This window comes from Vespa mandarinia, chromosome 2 (assembly GCF_050613455.1).
Source record: "Vespa mandarinia isolate Hongniang chromosome 2, ASM5061345v1, whole genome shotgun sequence".
Lineage (NCBI taxonomy): Eukaryota > Metazoa > Arthropoda > Insecta > Hymenoptera > Vespidae > Vespa > Vespa mandarinia.
This window is the reverse complement of record NC_140811.1, coordinates 9,401,279-9,417,518: the sequence shown is the minus strand read 5'-3', so window position 1 is coordinate 9,417,518 and position 16,240 is coordinate 9,401,279. Positions and strand designations below refer to the sequence as shown.

The window sequence follows — 16,240 nt, the reverse complement described above, 5'->3', positions numbered from 1 at the left end:
GCACTAATAATTATAACTACAATAATAACAATAATACCACTAATAATGATAACAACAATAATAACAATAATATCTGTAGCAGCAATAATAACAATAATAACCGTAATAACATTAATAACAATATGAACAATTACAACAATAACAATAATAATAATATTAATAACAGTAATTACGATAATAACTATAATGAAAATTACAACAATAATATCATTAGTAGAAATCATAACAATAATAACATTAAAAACAATAATACCAGTAATAACACAAATAACAATATCAACAATAATAACAATAATAAAAGTAATAATTATAATAACGATGATAACAATAGTAACAGTAATTACAACAATAACAACTGTAACAATAAGAACAACAATAACATTAATAACAAAAATAGCAATAATAACAATAGTAACAAGAACAACAATAATAACAATAATAACAATAACAACAATAATATCAGTAACAAAATTAGCACGAATAATAACAATTATGACAATAACTACAATAACAACAATAATAACAATGACAACAACAATAACTATAACAACTATAATAACAATTGTAACAACAGCAGCAATATTCACAATGATAACAATAACAATAATAATAATAATAATAACAATTATAACAATTATAACAAAAACACAATAATACCACTAACAACAATAATAACAATAATAACAATAATAACAATAACAACAATAATTACAATAATAACAATAATAACAAGATAACAATACTAACAAAAACAACAATAAAAACTATAACAACAATAATATCAATAATAACAATAATAACAATAATAACAATAACAGCAATAATAACAATAATATCAATAATAACAATAATAACAATAAAAACAACAATAACTAACAATAATAAAAACAATTATAACAATAATAATAATAATAACAATAGAAATAATAATAGTTATAATAATAATTATTATTATTATTATAATAAATACATATATCAACTGTTTTATTTTAATTAATCTCGGCTATCTCTGATTAAACTGCCACATTTCTTCTATGGGAAGAGTGTTTGTTCGTTGGCAGTCGATCGGTTTATCGATTGGAAATAAGGAGGTCATCCGGAAAGAATCGTATCTTTGAAAAAGAATCATTGTGCATACTTTATTTTGTATTTTCAACGATTGTTTTCCTTTCGCAGATTTATTTTTTGTGTCGTAGGTTGCTCATTTGCGACGAAAGCAGTCTCGATATATGTATTTTATATGCAATCGAAATAATATCGCACGAGATCATTCGATATCACGACGAAAATGAAATTCACATATTTTCGCGTTTTTTCGACGTAACGACAGACGGTATGCATTCCTTCTACTCCCATACGAAAATGTTTACGGAGATACGTTGAGATGTTCCGATTTTTCTACTTGCTTCATTGTCGTTGCTAATGAAAATCCCTCAGTGATAAGCATAATCGTAGGGTGCAGATATGAAGATTTTCTGCCAACGTGATTGTTGACAGAATACAAATTCGCTACGACAAACCGTAAGAAGCATGCGTCCTTCTCGCAATTTATCATCGGTTTCTTCGAGTACATCTTTCAAGGGAATATTGTGACTACGTTGTATCCAACAAACAAGGGTTGGTACTTTTTGATGCTTACCGATAAACAGAATATTTTCAATAAGACCCATCCGCTATCGCGTGCTTGAAATTCTTACATTGAGGTTAAGGTCGATGCTAATACTTATTTCGAGTTCCACGCGATATCCATTTTTCGAACTTTCTACGATAAATATTTCTCATGTATCGCAATACTGAATTTATCTATTTCTCACACAATGATCTCCTTCTCGACGCATTTTTCTTATAATTTTGAAACAGTCCTCCTCTTTCGTTTTTTTTTTGTTTTGATTCATGATAATGATGATGTTACTTTGACGCATAGCTTCAATTGGGATTCGTTCGATTGGGATTATTTCATTATGACGTACTCGTTAAATTCTCGTCAATCACATCCTCTGGATATATGACTATCCTTGTCTATCACTAGAAATCCATACTTCCATTGCCAACATTCGGTACAGAGATCGTGAAAATTATCGTATGGCGTGTTCATTTTCTCATGATCGTTATAGATGTGTCGCAAATTCGTTCCATCTTGCTTGTACAAAATCAGTATATTGACATAGTTGTGAATCAAATGCTTCGGTATTCTCGCATAAGACTGAAACAGATCAAAGTAATCCACGTTTAAAAGTCTACTCATCGAAAAGTACTTTTTCATTACTTCTTCATCGTCACATGCTACGTCATCGAAAATAAATATTGAGCTGGGTAGAACTTGCGCGGATGGAACGATATCCCTATTATCAGATAATAAAAAATATTCAACGTTCCCCACATTTATTAATAAATCCCGCAAGTAACGATACTTCAGTTTCGAAGCGATTTTGAATACAAATAAATGATTTCAAATCGTAGACCGTTCAGACTTTTCAACAGATCGATCATTACGTTCATTTTATCATAATTGGATAGGCTGCATATCACGCAAAGTATGCTGGTAGATAGCAACGGACCATGTTTTTAAAAATGATGCTCAATATAGGTTCAGCTGTCGTTGTCGTTTGTTGAGCCGAGGATTCGGTGGGATGTGAATGTCGTCGACGAATAGAAAGAGAGAGAAAGAGGGAGAGAGAGAGAGAGAGAGAGAGAGAAAAAGAAAGTATTTATACGATCGCGCTTTCGTTGCTTTTCTCAATTACCTCCTACCGACAGCAAGAGGCAAGAAAAAACGCATAGTCTTTTGAGAGAGAGGTATAGTCTTTTGAATTTTATAAGTAAGACGACAAGCGAAATCATTTGAACAATGTTATAAATGTGCTTCCATTCAAATTACATGTACCGTATTACAAAGACTTGAGCATAGCAATCAAGACGTAAACTCGTTGAACATAGTTTGCAGAGAGCACGATAACGCTTATTTTCGAATTAAAGATCTCAAGAACGAAACGAAGCCGAGAAAATTTTGGTTGGACGAATGCAAAAATGCAGAACCGAAAGATGCGTCATCGTTAAGAGAAAGAACTTCCTCGCTTGCTGTGTGAGCCATCATGAAAACTAAAATGAAATTCATAAATATGGGAGTAAAGATAAGCAAGAAGAAGGAGAAAAAAGGAAAAAGAAAACAGAGGATATTTCCAATCGTGAAGCGCGACGATTTTCCACCGTTCTTACTTTGACGATAAGAGGAATAAACGGTGACGTAGCTGATAGAGCCAAGGCTGTGAACGACACATCGATCGCGAAAAAACATCCGAAGAAAGTCCGACGCCAATACAACAAAGTCATTTTTTATAACGTTTCGATAACGATAAGAAAAGAAAAGAAAACAAATAGAAGAAATAAAAGACGATAATGCTAATAAAAATTTGAAGGATACTGATCTGATGAATGAAATAAAAAAATAGAAAGTAGGCGCAATAACGACGTTCAGATGGGAATTTCGAAGAACACGAATACGATAGATAACGATGATGGAGGCAAGAATAAGTTAAAGACGTGAGTGTGGAAAAGAAAGAAATGAAGGGAAAACGGGAAAGAAATATTTTATTTTTCATTCCGAAATTGGTTTCGAAAAGAAACGAGAATGAGGGGGAAAAAAGCAAAAAATTTCTTATCTTGTTGAAAAATAAGATGAAGAAAAATTAAAAATAATAAAATGAGAAAATATCGCGCTACTATCATTGTGATGAAGAAATAAAACTTGTGAATCAAACAATTTTTTATTTCATAATAGAATAATGATCCTATGGTAACATAGTTACATCATCATTAAAAATATATCGCTTATCATCATATGAATGATGCACGATTTTATCTTATATTATCGTATAACCTTTATATGATTGTTATACAATTCTGTTTCTCGATTTTAATTTTATGACGGAGCTAATATTCTAAATAATCATTGAAATTAATTTTTCGTTGAATGTATGTATTTATTGGTTATACTTTTTGTAATATGAGATTTAGCTATTTGTGCACAAAATTAATCACGCATCATTTTTTATTTTTTTTTATGTGACTCAATGTGTGTCGTTCGTGTTCTTTCAGAAAAATTCCGCAGCGGCGAGGCGTCGCGACGCAAGCACATTCTCTTGAACTAGTCAATGTTGTTAGAGAAAAGAAGCGAAACAGTTATACGAAAATGAAATAACACAAGTATATATAAAGCGAATCGACCATCGTTGTGTAATAAAAGCACATTGAGTAATTATTCATTCTTTCTCTCCCATCTTTTCTCACACAAATAAATCAAACTCATTAGTCTGTAATTACAATCGCTATTTCTTATAGCATACATTTTTGATTTTGAATCTATAAATTCGCGCATAATTCTTCCATTATTTTCATCTTTCATCAAATCCAATAATTTTTTATTCGCTAACAGTATATCGTACACGCTGTTTATCAAATAATCGCTCGTGTCAAACCAAATCTTTCTTCAAAATTTTATGAATATCATTATGTAAAATTTGATATATCAAACGGTATCAGCATATAATATTTTACAATTATATTTAATTGTGGTTTTATATGTAATTGTAATGGCATTTGTACAAACATATCTTAAAAATATCTCGTATAATTCTTTTAAATAACTCTTAAAATTCCTTGTATACGATTCTTCTATAAAAATTGAGCTTTACGAGAAACAAACCAATACCTTATCGTCCTTCGTTATCTATTTCGTTATTAGTTAAACGATACGATTACGAACATTTTCCATTATTTTACCGAATACAGAATTGTTCATTAATTTTTAAAGATTTTTTTCAAAATCCGTTTGAGCAGACTTTCGACACTTCGTATTTAATTTATTTAATCCACAGCAGAAATCTCTGTACTTGTACAGACTCTGTAGTTTCTATAGTTATATCAACATTTTTGCTATAATCGTTTTCAATTCAATTTATTTCATATTTCATCTCATTAAATATCGAAGCGATGCCATTGTTATCCACATAAACTTTATCACAAAGTTTAGACGAAGATAACTTTATCTCATGGCCAAGTAGTTGACCATCGATATATTTATCTTTCATATATTTAGGTAAATCATTATGTTTGTTCATTCATCTCCTCTTTCTTTTTCTCTCTTCATACTTTTGAGTTTTTACTTTATTAACTACAGAAGCAATACTTGCCGCATTACCTACGTGAGAACCTAACATCTCAAGATGAGATAGCAACAAAATTAAATCTCCTTGTTTCACAACATTCAATTTTCTCTTTATATTCATCCAAATTTTACAACCTCCGTGGTAATACATTTTTAATAAATGTTGCCAATATTTTATCCGCTATATGGCGTTTTTAGACATTTTCATGTTTTAAATATCTAATATCGTGTGCATGACAAACAGTGTCAAACAGATTTACATTTTTTTTTCTTTTCGACAATTTTTTCTGTAAATTTTTTTTGTAAATATGACTGGATCACAAGAATGATAACCTTGTATATGTAACTTAACAGGGAGCGTATCGATCACAGTAATTAATAATCGCTCACTATCAATGTATTTGCATAATTTCTTTAAATAGTGTTTACAGTCCACCATTCTTTGATGTACTAACGAAAAGAAACTACAAACTATTAATTTGTACTATATCTATTACAAATAAGAGAAATATTATGACAATCACAGTAATTATTGAAATATCTCGTAACGTTTATCATCGTTATACATTTCATAAAATAACCAATAACGATTCAAATGTGTGAGAATACGATGTTCGATAAGGAACAAATACGTATTATCGATATACGTAGTATTATTTGCGGGTCATCCAATTGTAGAAAAACCAATTTAATAATAGATTTGATAGAAAATTCTAACAGTTTACGTTTTAAAAATGTTTACGTTTATTCAAAATCGTTGCAACAACGTAAATATCGATATCGTGAAAATATTTTGTCAGCGATAGACGATATTGGGTATTTGGAACGACAATGATGTGATTTCTATCGAAAAAAGTTCTATCCGATTCAAAAATTAATATTCAATGACGTGGCTTGCGATAAGTAATGTACTATAAGAGAATACTTTTCCATTGAAAGACATTCCAATATAGACAACTTCTATTTTTGTCAAACTTATATAAAAATTCCAAAATATTTCATAAGAGATAATGCTAATTTTGTAATGATTTTTCAACAAGATAATGTTAATTCACGATACATGTAAGTCAAACACATTAACACAGATATGGATTACAATAAGTTTTTAAAATTATGTAATTATTGATAGAGAAAAAAATTTCCCTAATAGATAAAGACAGCAACGTTCAAAGACAATATAGAAGTGGTTTCAACGACTATGGCATTATGTGAGTATAGATTTCAAAACACTTTTCATAAAAAATTAGTGATCTTCTATTTGTGGAATCGATAACTTGATTTTACTTTTCATTATTAGACAAATGAGTATTAATGGAATCGTTATCAAATATGAAAAAAAGAAAAAAAGAGAAACAAACAGAAATAAAAAAGGAGAGCGGAACATCAAACAAAAGCAAATTTTAATAAAATAACGAAAATGAATTAAATGATACGAAAAAATTTCAAAGAACTTAAATGACACAAAATATAATTCGATGAAATTTTACAAGAATTTTATAAATCGAATACCGCACTTTTGCAACAAGATTCTTATGAACAAAAATGATGTGAAAATAAAAGAGATTATAATAACGATGACTATATCAAGGAAAAAAATTTTAAAAAGATAATAATGATGACAACAACGATGATGATAACGATAACGACAACGATGATGATGACAACGATGACGACGATAGCGATAATAACCTTAGTGAAAGTAGTAAGAGCGACATCGCATACAAGAAGAAAAGGAAATTCGACGATACAACTGTACGCCGGAAAACATTCATTCGAGAAAAGGAAACATTATCTGCGGATCTTTCTGTGAGATTGAATGCTTCGACAGCATCTTTATCTTTGAATGTTACACCTTTCCGTATCACATTTACCGATACCGAAAATTTTACAGAAATGCTTCAAAAAAATTTAAGAAAAGTATCTCGAAAATATATAACTTTATTTTTTAATTCCGATTCTAATAAAGAAATTGGTAATGTGTATGATGTTTATTTAAATGTTAACAAATAAATACTTGATGATACTTCATTCAAATTGAATGAAAACGATAATATCATTTTTTAAAACGTAAGGAAAGAAAATAACTCAAATCGTCAATATACTATGACAGAGATCTGATCAAATATATAAAAATAATAATACAAATGAACATACATCGACGGAATTGTCCGTCCACAAGTTAAATTATCGATAGCAAAGAATACAAATATAAGAATATCATCAATAAAAATATCACTATTTGACCCATCTATAGGCTACCTGCACTGAAACGATCCTAACGAACTCGTCCACAGATAGTGGCTTTAAATTTCCTTCAGAAACGTCGATCACACCACGTATAATAACGAGATAATATCGATTATCGATAAGTTGCGAAAAGCGAATATTATTATATAATTCGTTGCGAGGTTAAAAAATATTCAATTTGTGCGAATATGAATATTAACAAGTTCAATGCGAAAAAAGATGATCATAATATGAAGACAAGAAGAGCAAGCGTTTTTTCTTCAACAACAATCACGACAGTTATAGTATGAAAAATAGAAAAGTTGTTTTTAGAGAAATCAAGTAATTCAACCAATGCCAATAATAAAATCTATTTGGACGACCGTATTAGGTCTTTAAATAAACTGTTGAAAGATTATATTTTAAGAAACAGATAAATGTGCATTGAAAAAAATATTAGACGAAAAGAAAAAAAAATAAATAAACAATTCGACGATGAAAGATCTATGTTGTTTACGATATTATCTAATTATTCTAAACGAAAGTGAGCGAAAAGGAGAAAAAGATAAGTACTCAAATTGTAAACTGGCCTCACACGTACGAATTTCAAAGCTTCTATATTAATCAAAAATCTGACGGATCATCACAAGGAATTGACAGAATTGATTACGGAAACAAACATTTCAACATAGCGATAAACGAGGTACAGTAACAAATATGTAATAAAATCGATAATAATTTGACTGCAATAGAAACAATAAATAATTTATTAAACGAAGGAAACAAGTGAATCAAAAAATTCCAATTGAAACTTGTAGAAATCCAAAAGAAAGTTCAAATTCCCTGGAAACCTCTAATAGAGCTCTGGAAATCGAAGAAATGAGCGAGGAAAAAACCAATTAGTGAAAGAGCTGTATGCACCAATTAGAAGAAGATTCTTGAAAAGACACGTGATCATCAAAGAATACGATGATCTTTGGCAAGTGACATAATGAATATGAGAGCATATTTGAGCACGAACTAAAATTTCAATACATTTTAACGGTTAGCGATACATTTTATAAATACGCGTGGACGGAACCTCCGAAGACAAAACAGGATCAAGACATAATCAAGACTTTTTGCAAAAGCATAGACGAAACAAACGAATTTACAAACCAACAATAAAAAAGAATTTTACAACAAAAATGTTTTTAATGTGATTACTCCATGTGCAGCGTTTGAAAGCATCGATCATCGAACCCTGAAACAGAACTCTCAAAGAAAATATGTGGAAATCGTTTATTTACAATAAAAATTATAAATGGCTTAAAATATTATAGCAACTCGTACGCGACTATATTAGCCATAACATCGAACGATCGGCATAAAATCTATGGACGTGGCGTCGAAAAATTCCGCTAAACGTTTGTCTTTTATCTGCAGCCATGTAAAAATAACTGTTTCAGGCAAGTTTAAGATTGCCGACTTTATTCGTATCAGTAAATACAAGCAACTGTTGATAAAAAGATACACAGCCAATTGGACCAATGAAATATTTAAAATTAAATCCGTGAAATGCACGAACTCTGTAACATAATTCAAGATTCATGGAAAACCGAAATCGAAACAGGATTTTATGAATTGGTATTAACAAGAGTAAAAAATTCGGACGTTTACTTGATGGAGAAGGTATTACGATGGAAAAGAGACAATGTGTATTTACAATGGCTCAAATTAAACGCGTCGCATAAATCGTGGATCGATAAAAAAATTCTCTATAACCAGAAATAAATAAAAATTTATCGTAATATGATTTGTGATAAAATATTAGTATCGTTGAATACATAAACCCTCGAAACCACAACTTCCCTTCCTAATCTAAAAATACGTATATTTAATACATCGCAATTACGGCGAGACGAAAAATTAGTATCACTAAATAGGAGCAAACCACATATGCGATATTTTTTTTTCTACTACAACTTTATTAAACGAGCAAAACACGTGTAAGTTCTGCATTCGTTCGTAATACTTCAACTATCAAGAGGACTAAAAGAAAAAAAATGGATTTTCTTTTCGGGTATATTTGTCCTTGGGAATTCTTTGAATAATCGCTAAAAAAACGATAAAATAAAAAACACATCGCCACATTTGCCCGAACTTAGACATAGTTAGTAAAATACTTAATTTTCGATAATGTGTCGAACCGGATATCTACCTTTCAAATATCAATGCAATACTCATGGATCCACACAATCACCAGGATAAATAACCACATATGAGATTGATTAAATATTTCTCTCGATCTATCTCGACACGGCCACTACCAAGAAAAATATCGGTTTCCCGTTCCAGGTACTTTTTACTTAAATCCTCCCTTTCCATTTCCCTTTCCAAATTCATTAATAACTTCATGGATAGTTCGAGAGAAATCTACACACAGTCGCATTCACTAGTAAGACAACGGAGTCTTACCAATATCACTAGCTATGCCTTAAACAGAGGTATCCAGTACAACTTAAATTGTAGCAGTCAAAACTACATTCTTTAAATTCACAAACATCCAAACCTCCAAATCTTATTACATTACTGGCTCAGAAATAGCCAACATACTTCACTACACAAGAACATATCAACAATTGTATCATACTACGACAAATATATTGTGATAACTACAAATTCACACTATATTGTTTTGCATCTCACGAGATTCACAGGATCCTCCAAAGAAATTCGCGTTCTCCAATTAATTTTCGGGAACGCGGCGAGCGGTATTTTACTGACGGCCTACTACGCTATCCTAGCTTCCTTTATTAGTATCGCCGCCCTTATTTATCGTGATCAGTAGGTCTATAACTGTGACTATTAGGAAGAGAAACTTAGAAAGAGAAACTTTCTCTGTGCAAATCGACTATCATCATTGGTCCGGTGTGAGACCGTATCTAGAAACGCTCTCATAGTTGCGCTCTCACGATTAATAATATTAATCTTTGATATTAAAATATTTCCGTCTTAAATATGTATATCCTTATAGTCAAGAAAACAATTCCAATAAGATCATACCTCATAACGGTATTCGACATGGATATGTACATCCATCTATAGAGATAGTCGTCCTAAATTCAGCTAACGTACAAATTTGTTTCGAATCTACACTATTAAAAAAAGTAAGCTTACCTTGCTGATCTTTTAATAATCTTTTACAATAAATTACTTTCTGAAAATATATCAAATTACATAGAATTGGCATTTCGTCGAATTCATCTTCAGCCAATTGTAAACATTTGCAGCCTTGTCATCTCGAAATGTTTGCATTGATTCTTCTATATCTCTGATAATGAAAACTTTCATTGACTTACGTCTTCCTCTGCGTCGTCTTCATCATTGTTGTCACTTTCGTCTTCTTTAGCTGTTTTCAGCAATAAGACAGCTTTTAAGCATTCCACTAATTCATTTTATCTTCCCTTCCTAATATCTTCGATTTTCATTACTTAAATTCATCTTTGAATTTTGGAAACTTCATTTTCTACGGTTCTTATGTCTGGTTATTTTCGACAATAATGCGAGAAATATCTTCCTCATAACTTGTACTCATCGTAATAAGATCTTATCGTTTTATTTTACACTTTATTCATAAGCAAGTATTACAACCACAATCACACTCTTGATTTTAATCTCAATTCCGGACTAGCCCCCCAAAATTTCTGTGGTATCCTTGTCCTTGTCATCACCAAAATACTTGGGAAAAGAAAAGAAGGAAAATAAAAAAAAAAATAAAAGAGAAAAAACAAATAAAGAACAGAAGCATAAAACGCGATCAGAAACATAACAACACCTGTGATCTACGTCATCTATAGAAAACGATATCTCCACCACCATACCGTCTTCGATCGTACGATATAATACATTCTTCGATACAAACCACGAATACGAACCCCCAACAAGGCACCGGACATGATATACGAGTCGCCAAACTCAGCTGACTATCACCCCTCCTTACTCTACAAACGACCTCTAACCCTTTTTTTGTTTCGTCAGGAGGAAAAACCTTCATAGGCCCCCTGAGCCCGGTACTCAGGAGAATGTCAGATTCAACCCGCCTGAGAATACTCCCAGGTTCGGATCGCTTACCGACTAAAAAACCTCCCGATCATTATAACGCTATACGCTAAGGAGAGAGGGGGTGGCCGGGATCACGCATATGCGTATTACAAATTCACCCAGTATCCCTCCTCGGTGAGCCAGGCCGGTATTCGCCTTGCTCTCATTCATTCATTCATCTACATTCAGATCAATACAGCGCACTCGACAGGGGCCTACGAGCTCCTGGAAACGCAATTACTCCCTAACTATATACATATTGGCCTGTTTCCCATTTGCTCTGACCAGGCCCATTCACGTTCGTATACACTCACTCACGTCTAGAGGGAAGCGACGCTTGAACCAAGCGCCGCCTGAGTTGCTCGGAGCCTTGCCCGAGGTGGCCGCACTGGAGCTACTCTCCTATGCAGCCTATCGTTCGCACTCCCGTCCACGTATACACCCGCACGCTCACTCACACATCCTTTTTCTCCTCGCGACCATTCCCTGCGCCTCTCAGCGTCCTCCTTTGCACGCATGACCTGTCCAGAGAAGGTCCGAAAGGCCGCCCATCCTCCCGGGACAGTCAGGGAGACCCTGACTATCACGGGAAGGGTTAGCTGCCATCCACCCATCGCGACGATCAACTCATTTCTGGCATCCGTCTAGGCCGGGCAGTCGATCAGGGTGTGTTCCGCCGTATCCTCACTCCCCCCGCAGTGGAAACAACGTGGAGAGGGAATCTTCTTTATCTCATTTAAATACGCCAAGAGACAACCATGGCCGGTCATCAGTTGTGTGGTGTGAAATGTCGTTCCGATAGAGAACGGCCTCCCAAACCACTCAGCCAACCATTCGGCAATAACTGCCCTCGCGCGCACTCCCGTTGCCGCTGGTGGCCCTACGAGCCCTAGTTCCTCAGCCTTCCATGCTTCTATTGCCCTCCTTCTGGCAAGAGCACCCAATACAGCCTTAGCACGCGGGGGAACAGGTTCCTCCGCGTCTCTAACAGCCGCATACGTCTCCACCAGCTAGGGTACCAAATGAGTGAGAGGAATCATCATCTATATATAATCGCAATCATCATAGCCGCATGGAAGGAGACCGTCCTATAGGCACAACACACCCGGATCGCCACCTTTCTTTGGAGGCTCCGACCAACCCGCCCGATCCTCATGTCCTCCACGACGGCGCGCCATCACGCCGGCGCCCCATATAGGAGCACCGAGTGGATCACGCCGCCATAGAGGCGTCGCCTCCTCTCCCCCGGTCCGTGAAGGTTCAGAAGGAGCCTCCTAAGGGACCGGAGAATACCCTCGGTTTTAAGAATTAGGGCTTCAAAGTGGGGCCTGAGCGACATCCTTGAGTCTATCACTATGCCCAGGTATTTAACGCTGGTTCTAATTTCTACACAAACCCCTCTAAGGCAAATCTTAGGGGGTGGGACATTCCTGCGTCTGCAGAAGGCAGAGGCAGGAAAGACCATGGGCTCCGTCTTTTGCGGCGCCACTTTAAGACCCAATCCCTCGATCTCCCTTACCAAAACGTACAAGTCCCGCTCGGCGTTCATGATAGCCTGAGACAGGTCCCATGCCGATGACAGGAGGGCCGTGTCGTCCGCACAGCAGACAACACAGGAGCCACCTGGCATCAGGGTTCGGAGGACACTGTCATAGGCAATGTTCCACAACGTAGGGCCCAAAACAAATTCCTGTGGAACCCCACAATACACGTGTCTTTCCACAGCGCGTCCATACCTATCCGTATATGCTATGGCGCGATTGTCCAAGTAGCTCTTGATAATGTTCACTAGGTAGCGTGGAAAATTTTCACGCTCCATCGCCCTGACGATAACAGCCCACGGCAAAGAGTTGAAAGCGTTCGAGATATCCAAACTCACCAGGATAATCACCTTCCTGGCCCGCGTCGATGCCTTCACGAAGTTTTTAACATGGAGGACGGCATCCACGGTGGATCTTCTCGTCCTAAACCCATACTGTGATGGCGACAGAGTCCGAGTCTCCTCTAAGTAGCTGTTGATCCGGCCAACAACTACCCGCTCGAATAGTTTCCCCAGTTCGCCAATCACGCATATGGGTCTATATGATTCCGGTGAGTCCGGGGGCGCGTCCCTTTTCTTTTTGATCAGGACGAGCCCCGCTACCTTCCACACTGTCGGAAACCTTCCTGTCCTCAAGCATGTGGAGAAGCACTGCGCCAACCCTTTTCCACAGTGTGTCGACGCAGCACGCACGACCACATCCGGTATTCCATCCAGTCCAGGAGCCTTTCTTCCTTTTCCTTTCCAGGCGGCAACCAAAACCTCCTCCACAGAGATAGTCACCTCTGAAAGTGTAGGTTCCTGCGGCTCATCAGTTCCTGGTCCTCCTGGGAATAGCTTAGAGAGGATATTCTTCAGTACCTCATCCTCCATGGTTTCAGTTACTGGTGGGGCATAAGGCCTTAGTTTTCCCAAGACCAGTTTGTAGGGTCTGTCCCATGGATCCTCCTCTATGGAGTCTAGCAGGTCCCTACATGAGTTCTTCTTGACTTCTTTAATAGCCCTAATCAGTGCCCTCCTTACGTCCCTTCGAGCGTCCAGGCACCGCACTATTTCCTCACTATTCTTCTTTTTCTTGGCTCTGGAAAGTTTCCTTACTGTGGCCGTCGCAACGGTCCTAAGGTTCGTTAATTCGTCCGACCACCAGTAAGTACTTTTACTACCGCGAGTTTGTCCCCTCACTCGGGACATGGCCATGTCGCACGCTTGCTTCAGTGTAGACTGTGCCCACTTCACCATCTTGTCCACACAGTCCGCACCGGCCGCATTCCTCCCGCACATAGTTGCACCCGTCCACTCCCTTGAAATGAAGGCCGCAGCCAAGTAGTCCTCATCCAGGGAGTTAACCTTCCAGCGAGGGAGCTTTTTATCTTGCGGGCGAGAATTTCGGACCCTTGCAGCCTCGTGCCTGTAGCTATATCTAACATACAGGTGGTCCGACAGGGACTCACCCTCATTCACCCTCCAGTCCGAGAGACGGACGCCAGCCGCCGACGTGCTCTACGTTAGATCTATATCGCTCGACCCCTGTAGTCGAACGCACGTGGGACAGCCAACCCGGTTCAGCGGACCCAGGTCCATTCTGTTGGCCCAGACGCAGAGCAACTCACCCCTACGGTTACTCCTGCCTTCCGGATCCCATCTGCTGGACCGGGCATTAAAATCACCCGCCACCAGCGCTGGGAGAGCGGGGAATGTTCTTAAGAGCTCTTCAAGCTCATCAAGGAGTCTACTAAACATTTTAATGTTCTCGCTGGGAGGAAAGTAGACCGAAACTACCAGCGAGTTCCCCCATTTAACGGCTACGTAAAAAAGACCCTGACACAACAGGCTACAGGGTCTTCTACTCTCGCCTACAAGCACCGCGGAGAGTGAAGTCCCTCCTAGGGATGAGAACCACCTCTCATCCCCTGGAAGAACCCACCATCGTTCCGCAATAACCACGAGCTCCACTCTATCCTCTCGCATGCGCTGTGCCAGCAAGTCCCGTGCACGGTGCGCGTGGTTCATGTTTATTTGTAGAACAGCAGAGGACATTGTCTATGGACTCTCTGCTGCTTCTACCTCTATTGAGGTGCCCAGTACACCTTGTTCCACTTCCATGTCTTCATGTACCCTTCTCTTCTCGGTCACTTTCACTGTCTTTGCAATTTTTTAGCGACCTTATGCGGGTCTTTTTGGGTTGTTGTTTCCCAAACAACAACCCAAACATTTGGTGCCCTCACGAACACCTTGTCCACCCATTTTCTGGGAGGCACTACCGGGCACTCCCACGAACCGGCACGGTGGTTGGTCGGTTTCCGGCCGGCATCTGCATAAACCGGACACGCCGTCTTGTCGGTACATGTTTTGGCCAAGTGGCCCGGTTTTCCACAGACGTAGCATAGGTCTGTCCTGGGCTTTGTGGCCGGGCACGTTGCCGCGACATGTCCTCGCGCAAGGCGCCGGTGGCATCTGAGGGGCCGCTGCCTGAGTTCATGCACCCTCACTTTTGTAAGTCCCACGTCTATTCTGCCCCTCTCCAGGGCCGCCCGGATGACAGGCACCGGAGCCGAGACAGTGGCCTCGCCTATTCTGCCCCTGCCAATCCTGATCTCTCCAACCTTAATGAGGTTGGGGTCTGTTCCGGATCGCACCTCCAGAAGCGCGTTCCTGATGACGGTCCCCTTAGCGTACGCATCCAGTCCCGCCAACCTTAGGGTGCGCAGGTGGCGAATAATCTTCGCTCCTGGGACGGCACTCCTTAAAGCCTCTGCCACCCGGTCGGCTTTCTCATTTGCCCCTTTGCCTCGTACCTGCCATATAAAGGTACCCGTGAGGCCTCTCCTACAGGACGTGGTGCCGATCCCCAGGTCTTTGAGATCCCCCTCTGTGGCCCGGACGAGTGCGTCTCTGTACGTCGTCTCCTCCGTACAGGATAGGGAAATTGCTGCTACTTCTCTTTCCCTTTGCATCCCCTTCTTTCTTCGCTGTGCGCCACTTCTCCTCTTCCTTCTTTTCCTAGGGAGCGCCTGTCCCCGCAAGGGTTGAGGGTCGTTGACTTCATCCTTTGATGTAGCCAGGGGGAGTGCATTCGCTTCTCTCCTCTGGACTCGTCTCCTCTTTCGGCCAAGCACCTGTACAAAATCGTCCTACGGGGTTAGTGTCTTACCTACACTTACTTATTGCGCAGGGGGTCTAGTGGACTCAGCACAGAGTGTAGGGCCTTTATGTGGCCCACCAGCTCC

The 16,240-nt window shown here is 37.9% G+C and overlaps 1 long non-coding RNA gene across 1 annotated transcript; it reads left to right on the top strand.

Annotated features, from left to right (window-relative positions):
- Positions 1 to 2,757: 2,757 nt before the first annotated feature.
- Positions 2,758 to 4,225, top strand: LOC146873198 (uncharacterized). Its single transcript, XR_014981776.1, has 2 exons — positions 2,758 to 3,540; positions 4,096 to 4,225. It is a non-coding gene; the product is annotated as an uncharacterized LOC146873198 (long non-coding RNA).
- The last annotated feature ends 12,015 nt before the right edge of the window (positions 4,226 to 16,240 follow it).